At 49.0% G+C, this 16,046-nt stretch overlaps 1 long non-coding RNA gene across 2 annotated transcripts in view; it reads left to right on the top strand.

The window, feature by feature from the left end:
- Nucleotides 1–12,721: 12,721 nt before the first annotated feature.
- LOC112814620 (uncharacterized) overlaps nucleotides 12,722–16,046 on the top strand; it is a 19,352-nt gene continuing 16,027 nt past the window's right edge. The window contains exons 1-2 of one of the 2 annotated variants that reach the window (XR_012380453.1): nucleotides 12,722–13,193; nucleotides 15,146–15,561. This is a non-coding gene — a long non-coding RNA (uncharacterized lncRNA). Of the gene's footprint in view, nucleotides 15,562–16,046 lie in introns of both variants that reach the window. The other variant, XR_012380452.1, reaches the window with a different exon arrangement.

Genomic DNA, 16,046 nt, shown 5'->3' with positions numbered 1-16,046 from the left:
TTCTCGAGGGCATGTCTTTTGCTATCAGGAGGAATTCGCTGTCTCTGCAAAGAAAGGCAGCCTTCCCTGGCTGACCAGGTCTACAGGATCCCAGAGGCCAGAGCATCAAGAAGACAGAAGACAAGCAAATAGAGTATTCCACAAGGCAGGAAGGATCCCACTCAACTTACCCATGAGAGGACCATGAGTCCAAGACAGGGTGGAACTTCTCCAGGGTGGCATCGCTTGTAAATGAAGGTGCTGGGTCACCTCTCAAGCCACGTCAAGGAAGTCCTCCCTGAATGAATAAATGCACAAGTGAATGAGTATTTGGATCCCATTGCCTGCTGAGAGTGGTGCTCCTTGGTAAACGGTAGGATTAATCTGAGGGATGTGTTGGCCACAGGTGTCTTTGGCTTGGTTAGCAAATCTCAATGGCAGAAATTATCGTGTCTGATTTGGTTTTTTGTTGTTTTTGTTGTTGTTAGCACGAGCTAGGCTGGGCCTGTAGGCGGTGAAAACTTTGGCTCTGTAACTTTTTCTACACATTTTGGTGCCTTGGGCACCTTTTCCAAAACGGTTGTTTCGTTAATGTCTGCGTGGAGTAATCGTAATTATAAACACAGATATCATTGACTGAGCTTCCATTATGTGCTAAGTGCTTCAGAAAGATCATCTTGTTCAGTCTGTGGGTAGCGCAGTGATCCCAACAGTAATGACAATAATATGGCCACAGCAATGGTACTCACAGGAGGGGTAATGACAATATTTATGTAGCATTAGTCACTCAGTGCCAGGCTCAGTTCCCCGGGATGTGTGCTCTCCCTGCCCCAGGCCCACATGGACATTTGGGCAGAATCGTGGATTCTTCCCAGTGCTCTGAGATGGTAGGCGTGTTTTACAGAAAGAGAATGGGCCATCCTCCTGCCATCTCTCCCAGGGGGGCTGGAAAGGGCCCCTCGCCCAGCGGCCTCAGACTGGAAGGCATAAGGGAAGAGGCCTGCTGGATTTGGGGGGCAGCCCGAGTAGTGCCTGCTCTAATCAGAGGGTACCCCGGCTCATGGGCAGACTGCTTGGGATTTCTAATAAAAGCAAAGGGCTCTGATGCCTTCACTGCTATGTCCTCAGCCCTTGGGACTGGAGTGACTTTGGCGGGGCGCTTGGGAGAGACGTCATGCTCTGTCTCCCTCATTCCCAGCACCCCACCAGCTCTGTTGTCCCCCAAGAAGACAGCAAGCCCCAGGCTGCCTCTCCTGCTGAAGACCTGGTATTGGGGGTGAGGGAGGAGGGTTACTCTCCTCCTTTCCTCCCTCCACACCGATCCCCTCCGTGTTTATATGACATGCTCTTGTAGCAACACTAGATTTTGAAAAAATAAAGAGAACCCTCTCTTGCCCACATCCTAGGATGATCATTCTTCCCATTTCTCTGCCTTCCCTCCCAGCCTGTTCCCAGGTAGTGAGAAAACCCATCTTCTGTTGAGCACCTGCTCTTTGCTAGCAGAGAAGGACACAGACCCTGGAGCTTGGCTGCGTGGGGTCCTGGTGCTGCCTCTCAGTAGCTGTGGGACTCTGGGCAAGTGACTGGGCCTCTGTGAGCCTAAATTCTGTCACCTGCAACATAGCGCAACAGCATTGCCAACATCCTAGTTACCAGAAAGGTTAAATGAGATGAGTGGGTAGAGCTTGAGCCTGGTGTAGCGTCAATGTCTGTGAACAGAGGCTCTCGGTATGTGGGTAGCTCCTGTCCTCTCTGCAGGCCACAGCCCACTTCCACCCAGTCAGCTCTGTATCTGCTGTCCTGGAAATGGTGACTCCCCCTAACCCATCTCTCGCTGCTAGTTCTACATCCCTGGGGAGGACCCTCCAGGGAAGGAGTGTCCCCAAGATGGAGGGGATGCCTGCAGTGCTGCGGTTGGTTTGCATTCAGGGGCATTGGCTGGGCATTCACAGCAGCCCCACTCGGTGGGAAAAGGCGGCCCACATGGGTCCAAGTTGATGACTTGTTGCAGCTGACCGCAGAGAGCGTGGAGCCAGCCCTGCTCCCCCAGCCTGGGGTCGGCACAGTCTTGGGCCCAGTTGGAGACTGAAGGCAGGGCTCTCGGAGGCCCCGGGGAGAGGAGACTGAGGAGGGACGCATTTCCCCTGCTAGCGACGTCAGCTCTTCATTCCTTGCCAGGAGCACTCTCAAAGGGTGAGAGACTCCTGGCTGGGCTTTATTCCCCCTCTGCAGTCCTGGGAGATTGACAGAACTGGTGAAGGCTCAGTAGCTTCTACGATGCTCCCGGGACAGACTTGCCAGGGACCGTCTCTGCTTAACGCCTGATGATAATGACACCGGTTGGAGCCAAATGCATATCACCCCGTTGGTAGATTTCACTTGCAAGACCCCGTTCTCCTGCAGTCCTTTTGGTAGCATGGCAGTTCGGGAGCTAAATTTCGCAAACTGGCCCTAGCCGAATCACAACAAACCAGAGTTATCCAGGTTCCTGGGGACACATTGATTCCAGCCTCCTTTGGGCCCTCCTGGGAGACAGTCAAGGGTCAATGCTGTGACCTTTGGGAGAGGGGACCTGGGTTCCAATGTTGGTTCTTCCATTTCCCAGCTGTGTGGCCTTGGACAGGTGACTTCGTCTCTCTGAGCCTCATCCTGCTCATCTGTAAAATGGGATCAATACCAGTAGGAGGAGGGGGTGGTGAGGTCAAGAAATTTATTTTCTTTGTTTCCTCCTTGAAAGGTCAATCAGGGTCCACTGCATCTCTTGACCGAAGGTCATAGCTTCCTGTCCAGACAGCCCTCTGCTCACACCTGTCCTTGTCTCCAGATTCTGGTAACTGCTTCTTCCTCTTCCTCGACCCAGGATTATCGTTCGACACACTAAGTTCGTCTTCCACATCCTTTTCCCCTCCTTGCCCCTTAAGCCCTGGTTACCTCCTACCTCCCTGCTCTCCCCCGGGGCTTACCATCCTCCTCCTCCGCAGGGCCTTGGCTCTTGCCAGCACGAGATAACCCTTCCTTGCAGCCCACTTTCTGAGGAATCAGCTGATAGCAGATTCAAGCAGGGGCTCTCCGCCCGGGGCCACACATCGTGTGGGATTTTGCGTCTGTCTCTGCTGTTCTCGGAAGAAGGTCCATAGCCTCTGCCTCACCCCCATTCTCAAACCATAAAAAAGTTAAGAACCACTGGATCTTAGGTATCTGTCACTTCTCCCGGGATCATTAGATTTTTACGGAGGACTTTTGAATAGCCAAAGAATGGATCTTTAATGGCGGCATTCTTCTTTTTTTTTTTTTTAAGATTTTATTTATTTATTGGACAGAGAGAGACACAGCGAGAGAGGGAACACAAGCAGGGGGAGCGGGAGAGGGAGAAGCAGGCTTCCCATGGAGAGGCGGGGCTCAGTTCCAGGACCCTGGGACCATGACCTGAGCCAAAGGCAGACGCTTAACGACTGAGCCACCCAGGTGCCCGGCATTATTAATTCTTTCGCGGTGGGAGCACATGGATGGCAGGGCGTGGGGCAGCCTGGAGCCCGCTTGGTTGGCCCTACATGGCCCAGGCTTGCCTGACAGCTGGGCTAATGTGGCTTAATGTATAGCGACTGGTTTTATTATCCCAAAGTGAGAAAACGGAGTCTGAGAGATTGATGTGGGATTCTAAAGAGACCAGATTTACTATCCTCTAAAACTTTTCCGGAGTGAAAGACAGAGGACAATGCTAATAAAAAACAACATGCTCAATTAAATGGACCAGAGAACAGATAACAAAACCTTGAAACCAGGGAGTTTGGCTGGCCGATGTAGGCTGGAGAATATTTAAGTGGGGAAGAAATGGGTAGAGGAAAGGAAAAGGGAAGTTTCTCCCTTTTTTTTGCTGGGTGATCTGATCTCTACCTCTAGAAATTGGGAAGCAAAGTGCACATACCCTCATTTCTTAGTGACATCATGTGGTCTGATATCAGGAGGAGGGTAGATTTTTGGGGATGGAATTCTTTTTCCTTTTTTTCTGTCTCTTTCCCTCCTCCTCCCGCTCTTTCTTCTGTCTGTTTCTGTTTTTGTCTGTTGCAGAAAGCCCTGACAAGATGCTAGTTGTGGCCGGAGGCAATTTTACCAACATTGTCTCTGATTTGCAACTTGCCAGCTACCCCGACCTTGGGCAGGTGATATTAACCCAGTTGAGATTTAGTTTCTTTTGTGGAAGGGCTGTGGAACTTGGATGAAATGATACATCTAAAGCCATTAGATACTGTCTAGGAGTTACAGTCAATTAATAAATGTTAGCTCTCCTCCTTTCTCCTTGTAACAAAATGAGCCAGCCCCTACTGCCTCTAATTAATAAATGTGCATTTGAAAGATACTGACACAGTGAACAAGGAACTGTGTGTGTCTCTTTTTTGCTGCTGCCTGGACACAAAGGGGCTGAAGTTGCCGCTTATAAATGTTGGGGGGAAGAGGGGGTGGGGTTGTGATTCTGGTTTTAAGGTGTGGAGTAGGCAGGGGTGGTTTTTGAAATGCAAATGTGCATTGTGTTGCCATGACAAAGATGTGGCAAGGAAATAGAAAAATCACAGAACTTCAGAGGCAGAACAGACTTTCAAACCAAATACCTCTATTTTCTGCGCCCAGAGTGGGACGGAGGGTCGGAAGGGTGCAAGTGTTCTTATGGGGGCAGCAGGACAAAGGCGTATTGTCTAGAGTTTGAGACGCTTTCTTTTAAACCTTTTAAGAGATCTGAAATTAAAATAAATGCTTTTTGTGTGTGTTTAATGTAGATTTTTTTTTTGAAGTCTGGAAAAGCTGTTTACAGGCAATGGTATCCTAAAAATCAAGCAAATATGGTTTTGAAATCAAAGCTGCCCGAATCAGTGATCAGTCTAGAATGAGGCCTCCTATACAGTGTACGTGGCCATATAATGTAAAAAGACAATGCAACCAACTATCTTAAGTGTCATACCAACTAAAATACCAAATAAATTTTGAACAGTGGAAAAAAAAAAATGCTTCCTTATCCTCTTCTGTGCTATAAAGAGGTAGAACAGTTGTCTGCTCCGTGTCCTCCAAGTGCTAGAGGGCAGAAGGTGTTGGCTCTTCAGCATCCATCTCTACATGCCTCTGCCTTCCTGTGCTTGACTCTGAGGGCCCTTGGGGCCAACGGCATGATCTGCCTGTGCATGGGGAAGGCTGGAGGGTTTAGGGAGTTGCCACTCCTGAAAGCAGCCCTCCACCAACAAGGGCTGGGAGTGGGTAGGAAATACTGCAGATTCCTTGCCCCTTCGATGGGAAATGGAGGGGTGTTCAGCACTGTCTGCCCAGAGTTACCCAGTGGTATTGAAGCCCGCTTTGTGTACAAGGCATCTTTCTGGATAATGCATACTTGGCTGTCTCTCTCTCTGTCTCACTTTCCTCTCCATACACCTGCAAGCTCCTCCCAGATAGACTATTTTCACTAGAAAACCTGTGTAATAGTTCATTTTATGTGTCAACTTGACTGGGCCACCAGGTGGCTGGAAAAAACATGACTTCTGGGTGTGTCTGTGAGGGGGTGCCCGGATGAGATTAGCATTTGAATTGGTAGACTGAGAAAAGCAGATGGTCCTCCTCCATGTTGGGTGGGCATCGTGCAGTCCATTGAGGGCCTGCATAGAACAAAGTGGCGGAGAAATTAATTGCCTCACGGGCTGAGCTGCAACATTGCTCTCCCGGTCTCAGTGCTCCTGGACCTTAAGTGTTCAGATCTAGAGTGGAATCTCCACCATCAGCTATCTGACTCTCGGACCATCAAAGTATAGGGCTGGCTTTCCTGGGTCTCTAGCTTGGAGATGGCAGACAGGGGGACTTCTCGGTCTCCATCATTGTGTGGGCCAGTCCCTTAAAATAAATACACGTATCCTCTTGGTTCTGTTCTCTGGAGAACCCTGACTTGAACACCTTGTCTAGGGTCTGCTCTCGGGGAACCCAGTGGAGATGGCTGGCCATCTGTGATTTTGTGGAAGCATCTTGACCTCAGGAACAAGTCCTGGGAACCCTTCTTTAGGGGTTCTTGTCAATACCGAAATAGCTGGGAAGTTGTAGAGCGTTAGACAGAGATCTGACTTCAAAGCTAGGTGACTCTGTTCAGACCCCAGAATTGCCTCTTACCACCTGTGTAAGCTTGGGCACTGTCTTAATCCTGGTGAAACTCAAGTTTCCTCATCTGTAAAATGAAAGGAGTAATCTCCTTCACCAGGCTAGGGCAAAGCTCAGAAACAATGTCCTTTTACATGAGAGGACTTTGTACTTTGAAAAAGTGCAGGCAGCATGAGCCCTGTAACTGAGAGGCATTGGGACTTAGGAGAAGGACACAGACCTTGGGGTCAAACACAGCTTTGTTCATTCCCTGATTGGCTGCATCTCATCTGCATGCTCTTGGTCAAGTAACTTAACCACTTTGAGACCCAGTTCCTCATCTGCTGAATAGACATGTTCATTAGGGTACTAAGGACATATTAGGGTAAAGGCTGTAACAAAGAGGCCCCCAAATGCAGCGATTTTAAGTGTACAGAAGTCCATTTTGTCTCTCACACAAGAGTCAGCGTGAGTGTTTCCAGGCAGGCATCCCCATGAAGTCATTCAGGGACCCAGATTCCTTCTACTTTGTCACTCTGCTAATACCGGCATGGCCAAGTGCGCTCACCAGGAGTACATCTAGGGAATGGGGACTAGCAGCTCCTTTTAAGGCGGTGACATGGAAACTCCACCTCTGTTTAGTTCCCACTGGTCGGAGTTAGTCACATGGTCACACCTAGTTGCAAGGGAGGCTGGGAAATCTCATCTCTTGTCTGAGCGCCAAAGCTATGTGTCTTGCTAAAATTTGCAGGGGGCTCTATTACCTCCTTGTTGTGAAGCTTAAACCAGATCTTGTCTGCCAAGATTTAGTTATTACTCGTCTTTATTGTTAGAGCAGCCGACAGGAGGTTCTGGATCCTGAGGATAAACTGAGAAGGGGGCCTTTGTAATAAGCTGGGATCCTTTCAGAGACCCCTTTGCAGAGTCAGAGCCTCTCCCTTCCCCGCCCCACTCCTGCACTACAGTTCCGTGAGCATCCCAGCCCTGGTTCCGTGGAGCCCACCTACACGAGTGAACCTGTTTCCAAGCCATGACTAGGCAGGGCAGTGGACTAAACTGGAGGAATTCAGCACTGGCTGGGATGATCAAGCAGACGACACGAAATCCGGGCTCACCTGTGTAGTCCACCAGCATCAGTGAAATCCCACCTGGCGGCCGTGGGGTAGGGGGGTGCGGGACATCCTTCCGAGGGCCGGCCGAGTGAGGGAGAAAGGAGAGGGATATGGTGACAAAGCAAGGAGCCTGGGAACAAACTGAATTCTGCTCCTTCCTTTGCCTTGAACGTGCTGAGGGGCTTTAAGCCTACCTTTGTGTCTCCCTCACCCCCACTTTACACATCTGATTCTGGTTTTTTATGAGTCCAAGGCAGACCGACCAACGAGTATTTACTCACCCCCGCCTGGCTTTTTCCAGGTTTATTTGGGGGGCAAAATTCATATTTGGGCTTGGTTTAGCTTGGGGCTTAGGAACGAGGTCCGCGTAGTCACTTATTCTAGTGTTTATTGAGCACCTACTGTGTGCCAGGCTGTGCCATTGTAGGTTCTAGTTGCTCACGGGTAGAGGGTGGTGGAGAAACCAGCAGGCTTCCCATGCAGTCCCGTGAGTGATGGAGGGTGGGCTGCCGGAGTCAGGGCTGACCATGCCCCGAAGACTTCAGGAGAGGCAGGGGTTTGTATTAATAATAGAAGGGGCTGATGTTTGCTGAGTCTCTTCCATATGCCAGGTTTTGTGCTAACAGTATCTCATAGGTTTTTAGCCCTACAAGGTAGATTCTATTATTCACACTAGTTTACAGACAAAAAGACTGAGGATCAGAGAGGTTAAGTAATTTGCATCAAGTCACACAGCTTCTAAGAAGCATAACTGGGATTAGAAGCAGGCCCGTTGTCAGCACACTACAGTCCCAATAAGCCAAACCCTGGCCCTGGTTTGCTTTTGTAAACAAAGTTTTATTGGAACACAGACAAACTCATTCATTTACGTATTTTCTGTGGCTGTTTTTCCTCTAGTGGCAGAGTTGGTTCTGCCCAGAAAAAGTTTACCGAATCCTGCTTTGTTACGTGCAGTTATTTAATTCCCACGCCAGTCTGATTATGCCCCCCCTTACACCAGGTGGGGAAACTGAGGCAGAGAGAGGCACTGTTGCTCCTCTGAGGCCACCCAGCAGAATGGCTGCCGCCTGTGAATGTCCTTCCGGCCCTCCCTGCAAGTTTAATTTTCACATTTAATATAGCAGGAGGAAGAGAAAAGGTACCTGTTAGAACTGGCTGTGAGCAGATGTCAAAATATTTTCTGTAGCACCAGAAATGTGCATTGGGAAGGAAAATCTCAAGGACCAGAACTTTCAATATTTTTCTTCATGGTGACCACACATCGGGGGGGGGGGGAGATTTGGCAGCCTGCCCCAAATGGTCTGTCCGTGGGAGCCTGTGGGGCGGGCTGGAAAAAGCTGTGAATGATAGTACCGGGCGCCTGGTGTTGCTGCAAGGGTTAACTGAGGGTGACACATGCCAAGAGCCCAGGCTGTGTCTGACAACAGAGGGTCCACACATGCATTTGCTCTCCTGTGTCCTAGAGCCGTTCCCAAGGGATATTCTTAGTTCAGGCAGTATCAGATTGGTGTGGGCGGCTCTCCCTGAGGTCTCTCACCTGCAAGCTGGCTCTCCCTGGTTGTGTGGCCTCAGATCGCTGTCAGGCTGTCCACTATGTAGGCTGCAGGTGCACGCTTCTGGTCCCCCATTCACAATAAATGTTCCTCCACTCCCCTGCCTTCCCCTGTGGGCTGTAAGCTCCCTCAGGGCTCCAGCTGTGTCTCCCTTAGCCCCAGGCTGCAGAAGGAGAGCCTGAGAAGGATGGGGCATGGAAGGGCCCACCTGCCTTTCTTGTTGCTTTTATTATTATTTTGCTACTTTTACTTCTACTTGGCACCAAGTGTTGTTGAAAATCCACAACTTTGGAAAATGTGTATTTCCACCCCCCACCACGGGCAAACAGCACACCTTACATCCTTACAGGAGCTTTAAAGAAATAAACTACAGTTCATTTCTGAAACTTTGTCCCCAGCCGAATGAGAGCCTTGGAGAAGATAAAAGGGATGCCTTTTGAAGCAGGGTTATTACCTTACATCCTTTAAAGTGATCAAATTATGGATCATCAAAGGAGAACGGATGGCGGAGGAGGGAGGGTGCTTGCTTCCATCGCCTTCCAGATGGCGCCACTTATTAATTCACGTGTCATTGTGCGCAGGCACTTAAGGCCCCAGGGAACTGACAGGCACACGTTCAAGGGCTGAGCTGGAGCAGACTGAATGGCATAAACGAGCTAATGAATGGACATCACTTTGCACGGTGCCTGGCACCCGGGAAACGCTTCATAACCATCAGCCACTGTTCCTCCTGCGGACTGAAAGCAGTTCCCAGCTGGGGTGACTGTGTTGGGTGCTCGCAATGCCTCGATCGGCAGCCCCCCAAAAAGGTATGTCCCTCCCCAGAACAAGTGAATGGGGCTTTGTTTGGAGAAAGGATCTTTGCAGACGTAATTAAAGATCTTGCGATGAGATCCTTCTGGATTATCTGGTTGGTCCTGGCTCCAAATCCACTGAAAGGTGGATTTGAGAGGGGAGAAGACACAGACATAGAGGAGGGGGGATGCATAAGAGACCACCGTATGATGATGGAGAAAGAGATGGGACTGGGACATGGACACTCAGGCCAAGGAAGGGCCAAAGCATGCGGTGGCTACCAGGCGCTAAGAGAGAAGCCTCAGAGGCAACCAGCCCTGCCGACACCTGGATTTGGATGTCTCATCTCCAGAATCTTGAGAGTATAAGTTTCTTCTATTTGAAACTGCCCAGTTGCTGGTAATTTGTTGCTGCGGCCACAAGAAGCTAATACGGTACCCAGTTTGGATGGTGCGCTTTTCTTTTCAAATAAAACTGTTTCCTGCTCCACCTGGGGTTTTTGGCTCCCAGTGTCACTCATGGTCACACAGGGAGTCACTTTATAAAAAAACCAAACCAAACCAAGGGGCATGTCCACTAAGCACCCTGCCTTGACAGGGTTCTGGACTGCCGTTTGCTGATTCCTGAGCTCGGTAATATTTAAGGTGCCCTGCACATCTGAGATTCTTGATTGAAGGGTGGAGCGGGGACTAGGAAGGGGACATCTGAAGACTTTTCTTAATTCTCTCTTCCTTTTCCCATCCCTGTGGACTCCCAGCTTGGGGATTGTGCTATTGTTTCAGAAGCCACTGGATGGTCCAGCGAAATTACAGCATTAGCCACAGATAAACCTGCATGTGCAATATATTTACTTGAGAGAGAGAGCAAGCGAGAGAGAGAGCTGGGGGGAGGGGCAGAGGGACAAGCAGACTCCCTGCTGAGTGTGGAGCCCTATGTGGGGCTCAATCCCAGGACCCTGAGATCGTGACCTGAACTGAAGTCAGACGCTTAACCGACTGAGCCACCCAGGGGCCCCTGCACATGCAATTTAAAATTTCCTAGTGGCCATATTAAAAAAGTGGAAAAAAAACAACCCAGGTGAGATCAATTTTTTTCTGTTATCAATATTTTTTTCATTTTGGTTTCTCGGCGATATGATGACCAGCTTTCCCAAGCAGATGCTAGCGCAGGTCATCCACTGTAAGGCTTGATCTTTGAAGAGAGTATTAAGCGAACAAAACGAAAGAAGCCACCCCAAATAGGAAGATGGGTGTTTCTCAAAGTGGGGGGTGTGTGCCATTCTGGGGGCATGAAGGATCATTCCAGGTGGTGGTCATCAGACTGGATGTTAAAGAACTGCAAATCTTGTGGCGGAAAATCCTTTTTCAGCTCCCTCTCATTCCTGTGATGGCTCGGAGCCGACAGTCTCGGCTCGCTGAGTCCTCTGTCTTGAACTGCCGATCTCCCATTTAAATAAGATGCAGCGGGCCTCAGGCTCAGCTTATTTTTACAGCCGATTATGGATAATCATGCCAGTTTTCCATTAATAGTGATAAAAGATCTTATTGGAAAAGTTATTTGTTTTGGTAAGAAGAGCAATTTGATTTGAAGGACAGTATTAGGTAAGTAATTACAGAGATTGCCCCCAAATGCTGAAGGTGATAGGAGCCTCGAGATGTCGGATATACTGCCCCAGGTGAAAGTGCGTGTGCATGTGTGCGTGTGTTGGGGTCACAGAGCCTGCAAGTTTACTTTTCTAACCGTACAAGAAGTCCCTGGGATGCAGGTGTTTATGAACCAAGGTAAATCATTTTGAGCAGCAATCAGCAGTGCAAAATTAAAATCCCTCAGCAATTAAAGGGCAAAGCTGTCACCTGTTAAGAAACACCCACTGGAATTAATAAAGCAGCAAGAAGGTTATTTTAGAAAGGCGTTAGAACTATACCAACAGCCCCAAACCTAGGCGAATTTTCTCTCCTCTTTGGGTAGGCGGAGGCCAGCCAGATGACCTTCCCTTGACTTTAAACCAAGCCAGAAAGGCCCGCCTTGTAGTTGGCGGCCACCTCTAACAAGGGCAGTGTGTAGAGAAGAGACAGGTGCCTTGAATCCATTCTTAACTGGAGAATCGGAGTGGAATCAGCTGTGCATAGGATGTTTACTGAAATCTCGTAATTGCAGGCAGAAGGGTGGGAAGATGTCGGGAAAATCGATATATTAAAGCCTTTTTTAAAAAAGATGTTATTTATTTGACAGAGAGAGACACAGCGAGAGAGGGAACACCAGCAGGGGGGAGTGGGAGAGGGAGAAGCAGGCTTCCCGCCGAGCAGGGAGCCCGATGCGGGGCTCGATCCCAGGACCCTGGGATCATGACCTGAGCCGAAGGCAGACGCTTAACGACTGAGCCACCCAGGCGCCCTATTAAAGCCTTCTTGAAGAGCTATACACCTTTCAGAAAGAGGGGGCCCTTCCACAAGACACAAGACAGCCCAGACTCTGAAGGAGCATCAGCGAATGTGGGTAAACTCAAGGCAGCCGGACCTTTCTTGGATACGCAGACTAAGGAAACATGACCACGTGAAGTACATGAGAGCTATTAGAGGTGAGTATGGCAGGATTTGGATCTGTTTCCTCTGGCTGTGATATTTTTTTCTTCCGTTGGTAGTTTCCAGAACAATTTTTTAAATTTTGCCGCTGTTCTTGATAATTTTGAACTCCCACCTTCTTAGAACACTTGCTTCTCTTGGTTTTGGTGTCATTCACTCTCTTGGGTTTTTTTCTCCTGTTCACTGACAGCTACTTTATAATTCCCTTTTCCTACTTCTCCTCCTTGGCCCCAGACACAGAATCAGACATTTCTGCATTGACCCCTGGTTTCTCCTGGTGGAGAGTGGTACTTAGAGCCCACAGTCTGAGTGCTAGGGGGCCTGCTTTTTTTTTGGGAGATAAAATACATCTTGAGTTTATGTGAGACTTTTTTTTTTTTCCAAAAAATTTTGTTTCTTTATTTGGAGAGCATGAGTGGGTGGAGGGGCAGAGGGAGGGAGAGAGAGAATCTCAAGCAGATTCCCCACTGAGCGCAGAGCCCAACGTGGGGCTCGATTCCACGACCCTGAGATCATGAGCTGAGTCCAAACCAAGAGGCAGATGCTTAACCGACTGAGCCACCCAGGCGCCCCGAGCATCAGACTCTTGATCTTGGCTCAGGTCATGATCTCAGAGTCTTGGGATCCAGCCCCGCGTCGGCCTCCGTGCTCAGTGGGGAGTTTGCTTGGCATTCTCTCCCTCTGCTTGCATGCTCTCTCTCCCTCCCTCTCTCTAAAACAAGTCTTAAAAAATTTTAAGTTTTAAAAAAAAATGTTATTTAAAATCGCACAATATTTTGAAGTCAAATTGAAACAATTTGTTCAGCGACATCTAGTTTCTATCTCTTCCCCCTTCAACTGTTTCCTCCCACCCCTGGTAGGTAGTCATTCTTGTTTTTGCTTCATCTTCCCATTAAAAAACATCTGTTCATATTCAAGCTCTTTCTTAGGTAAATGGCAGCAAAATAGACACATTTTTTTTTTCTCCACCTTGCTGTTTTCTTTAATAATACATCGTGGCGATCACTGCATAGCCGAGTGTAAGACTGCACCTTGCTTGGACAGCTGTCTCACGGATGGGATACAAGGTACAGTATTAATTTCACCAAGCTCCTTCTAATGCCCCGGTAGTGGCGATCCCCAGTCTTGTGCCATTGTGACTGATGGTGCAGTGAATAGCCTCGTGCACCCTTCCTTTGTCTTTCTGCCAGTGTATGTTGGGGATAGATGTTTAGGAGTGGGATTTTGAGTCAGTGGATAAATGCATACGGACTTCTGCCAGATACTGCCAAATTCCCCTCTGTAGGAGCTGGGCCCTTTTGCATGCTCACCAGTAACGTCCGAGAGGCCTGTTTCCCCACAACCTACAACAAGAGGTTGTCCAAACTTCGGGAAGGGTTTGCCAACCGCGGATAGGAGTGGAAGCCCCTGAGCTGGACTTTGCTCCCACCCGACAATGTGCTCTGTCCATAGCAGCCAAGGAGCTCTCTTTATAATGTTCCTGATATCATGTCACTCCCTTGCCTTAAACCCTGAGGGCTTCCAGTTTCAGCATCCAACCCTCTCACCCTGGCTGTAGAGTCCTACATGATCTAGCATCTGTCTCTACTTGTGACCTCTTCTTGTTACTCCTTCCCCCTGGTCCTGTTCGTCCTGGCCATTTCTCTGCTCTTCCCTCTGCAAGCACTGAGGCCATTCCTTTCGTAGGGCCTTGGCATGCACTTTGCTCTGCTTGGGACTCCCTCCCCCCTTGACACAGCTGCAGCTTCTCCATGTTCATAAGCCAGCACCTGTGCTCGAAGAAGCCTTGCCTGCCTGACCATTGTGGGTATTACTCTAATCATTTGTCACCGCCTCATCCTATTTGTTTTTCGTACTGAGTTGTTGGGGGGATGGATGGATTGATTATAAGCTCCTTGAGAGAAGAGCCTTCCTCTGACTTTTCATCCCGGGATCCCTGGTGCCTCGTACATAACAGGTGCTCGATACATGTTAGTTCAGTGGATGAATGAAAGAACAGCAGGTATCTCGCCTGGGAGAGGATCCTCATGCTCATTCCCAGTGTCCCCCTGGAGAGGGCGCTGTCGAGGAAGGCTCCCCGTTTGGATTAATCTCTGCAGCCGTCATCCCTCTCTGCCTGGAATTTAACAGGGGCTCACCGAGGGCAAATCCAAAATTTGTGCAGCCTCAAGCTTCCACAGTTTGAAGGATGACATCTCTAAGTAAAAGAATAGAGAGTTACAAATATCAAATTAGCTAGAAGGCTTTGGAAAAGACCCATCTGAGAGAGAGCCCCTGAAGCTTAAGGCAGGTTACTTTCAGGGAAACCCATCTCTAGCGCTCATTAAATGCCTGTTGAATGAGTAAATGAGTCAAGGGTAGATTTTTAAATGCCTGATTTTTACTGATTTCATTTTCAGGGGGTAGAAGCACAAAGAAAACTGTAGCAGCAGGACAAAATGACCTGCTTTACTTGATTCTTGCACATAATTAGGATATTTTTTATCTTTCCAGTTTAAGGCTGCTTTCGACCTCAGGTTCGTACCCAACAGGGAAGAAAATAATCAGGCATTGTGGCATTTTGCTGAGGCCACTCTGTTAGGCAGCTGTTAGTCTGGCCTTTCTGCCTGCCATTCTCCTTTTGTTAACAGCAAATCCATTTCCTTTTGGAGAATCATCCTGTGCCTCTTAATCCTTGTGGCTCAGGTGGGGCAGATCCGGGTTCCAGATAAAGAGGTGCACCTCCAAATGTAAAGCAACCCATTAATTATTAATCACCACAAGCCTTTGAAGGAAGTACAATTATTATCACCATTTTATAGGTGGAAAAATGGAGGCACAGAGGGGTTAAGACTGTTGTTGTCCAAGGGACCCAGCGGGTCAGTGATGGAGCAGGGATTTGAACCCAGGCATTGTGGCTCTTGAACACCACTTGGGTTACATCTCAATTCGTCCAGGCAAGAGAGGAGAGAGTCGAGCCATTGCCTGGGGTCTCGATCCCAAGCCTTCAAACTACAGCAGAGGATTTCTCTTTTCACAGGAACTGCTAGGTTCACGTGGAAGCCGGAAGCATCCAGGGCCATGGTGGAGAGCCTGAGGGGGTTGTGCTCAGATGGGAGGGGGACGGGCACCCTCTGGGGGAGACGTCTTCTGCTTCCGCGGCTGCCCATTCTCAGCCTACGCGTGAAGATCTACCGCTGGGCTTCCCACACACGCGGACCAAGACGTTCATTCCCTTTATTGCTGAAGGGAGTCTGAGTTGGGTTTTCCATTTTGTGCCACTAGAAACAGTGCATCTTGGTTTCTGACCTCAGTGACTTTCCACAGAAGGACTTGAGGAGGCGTTCCCTTTGGGATCCTGGAAGGGAATGATGCCCCCCCCGACTCCCGGGGAACCATCTTCTTGCCAACAGCATGGTGTTTGGGGAGTATGGCCGGTGGAGGCAAATGGCGCAGGTTTGATTCCCAAGCTGTGGGACCCTGGGCAGGTCACTTACACTCTGAACCCTGGGGAAAGGGCACAAGCTGCCTCTGTGGGTGGCGGGTGAGGCTTTACCAAGAGAACGTAGGCAGGAGCTCCCGGAACATAGTGGTGCTTCATTCACGTGAGTCCTCTTGTCTTCTCTACTGTCTTGGGCTCTGTCTTTACTTGCTCCATTGATCTTCCAGGGAAATATATATAAAATCTTTTTTTTAAGATTATTTATTTATTTATTTGGTAGAGAGAGACACAGTGAGAAAGGGAACACAAGCAGGGGGAGCAGAAGAGGGAGAAGCAGGCTTCCTGCAGAGCAGGGAGCCTGATGCAGGGCTCGATCCCAGGACCCTGAGATCATGACCTGAGCCGAAGGCAGACGCCTAACGACTGAGCCACCCAGACGCCCCTATAAAATCTTTTACATATATATATATATATATATATATATATATATATATATATA

Source organism: Callorhinus ursinus, unplaced genomic scaffold (assembly GCF_003265705.2).
Source record: "Callorhinus ursinus isolate GAN/ISIS: 27379988/994484 unplaced genomic scaffold, GSC_fseal_2.0 scaffold13, whole genome shotgun sequence".
Taxonomy (NCBI): domain Eukaryota; kingdom Metazoa; phylum Chordata; class Mammalia; order Carnivora; family Otariidae; genus Callorhinus; species Callorhinus ursinus.
The sequence above is the reverse complement of the archived record's forward strand: the minus strand, read 5'-3'. Positions and strand labels throughout refer to the sequence as shown.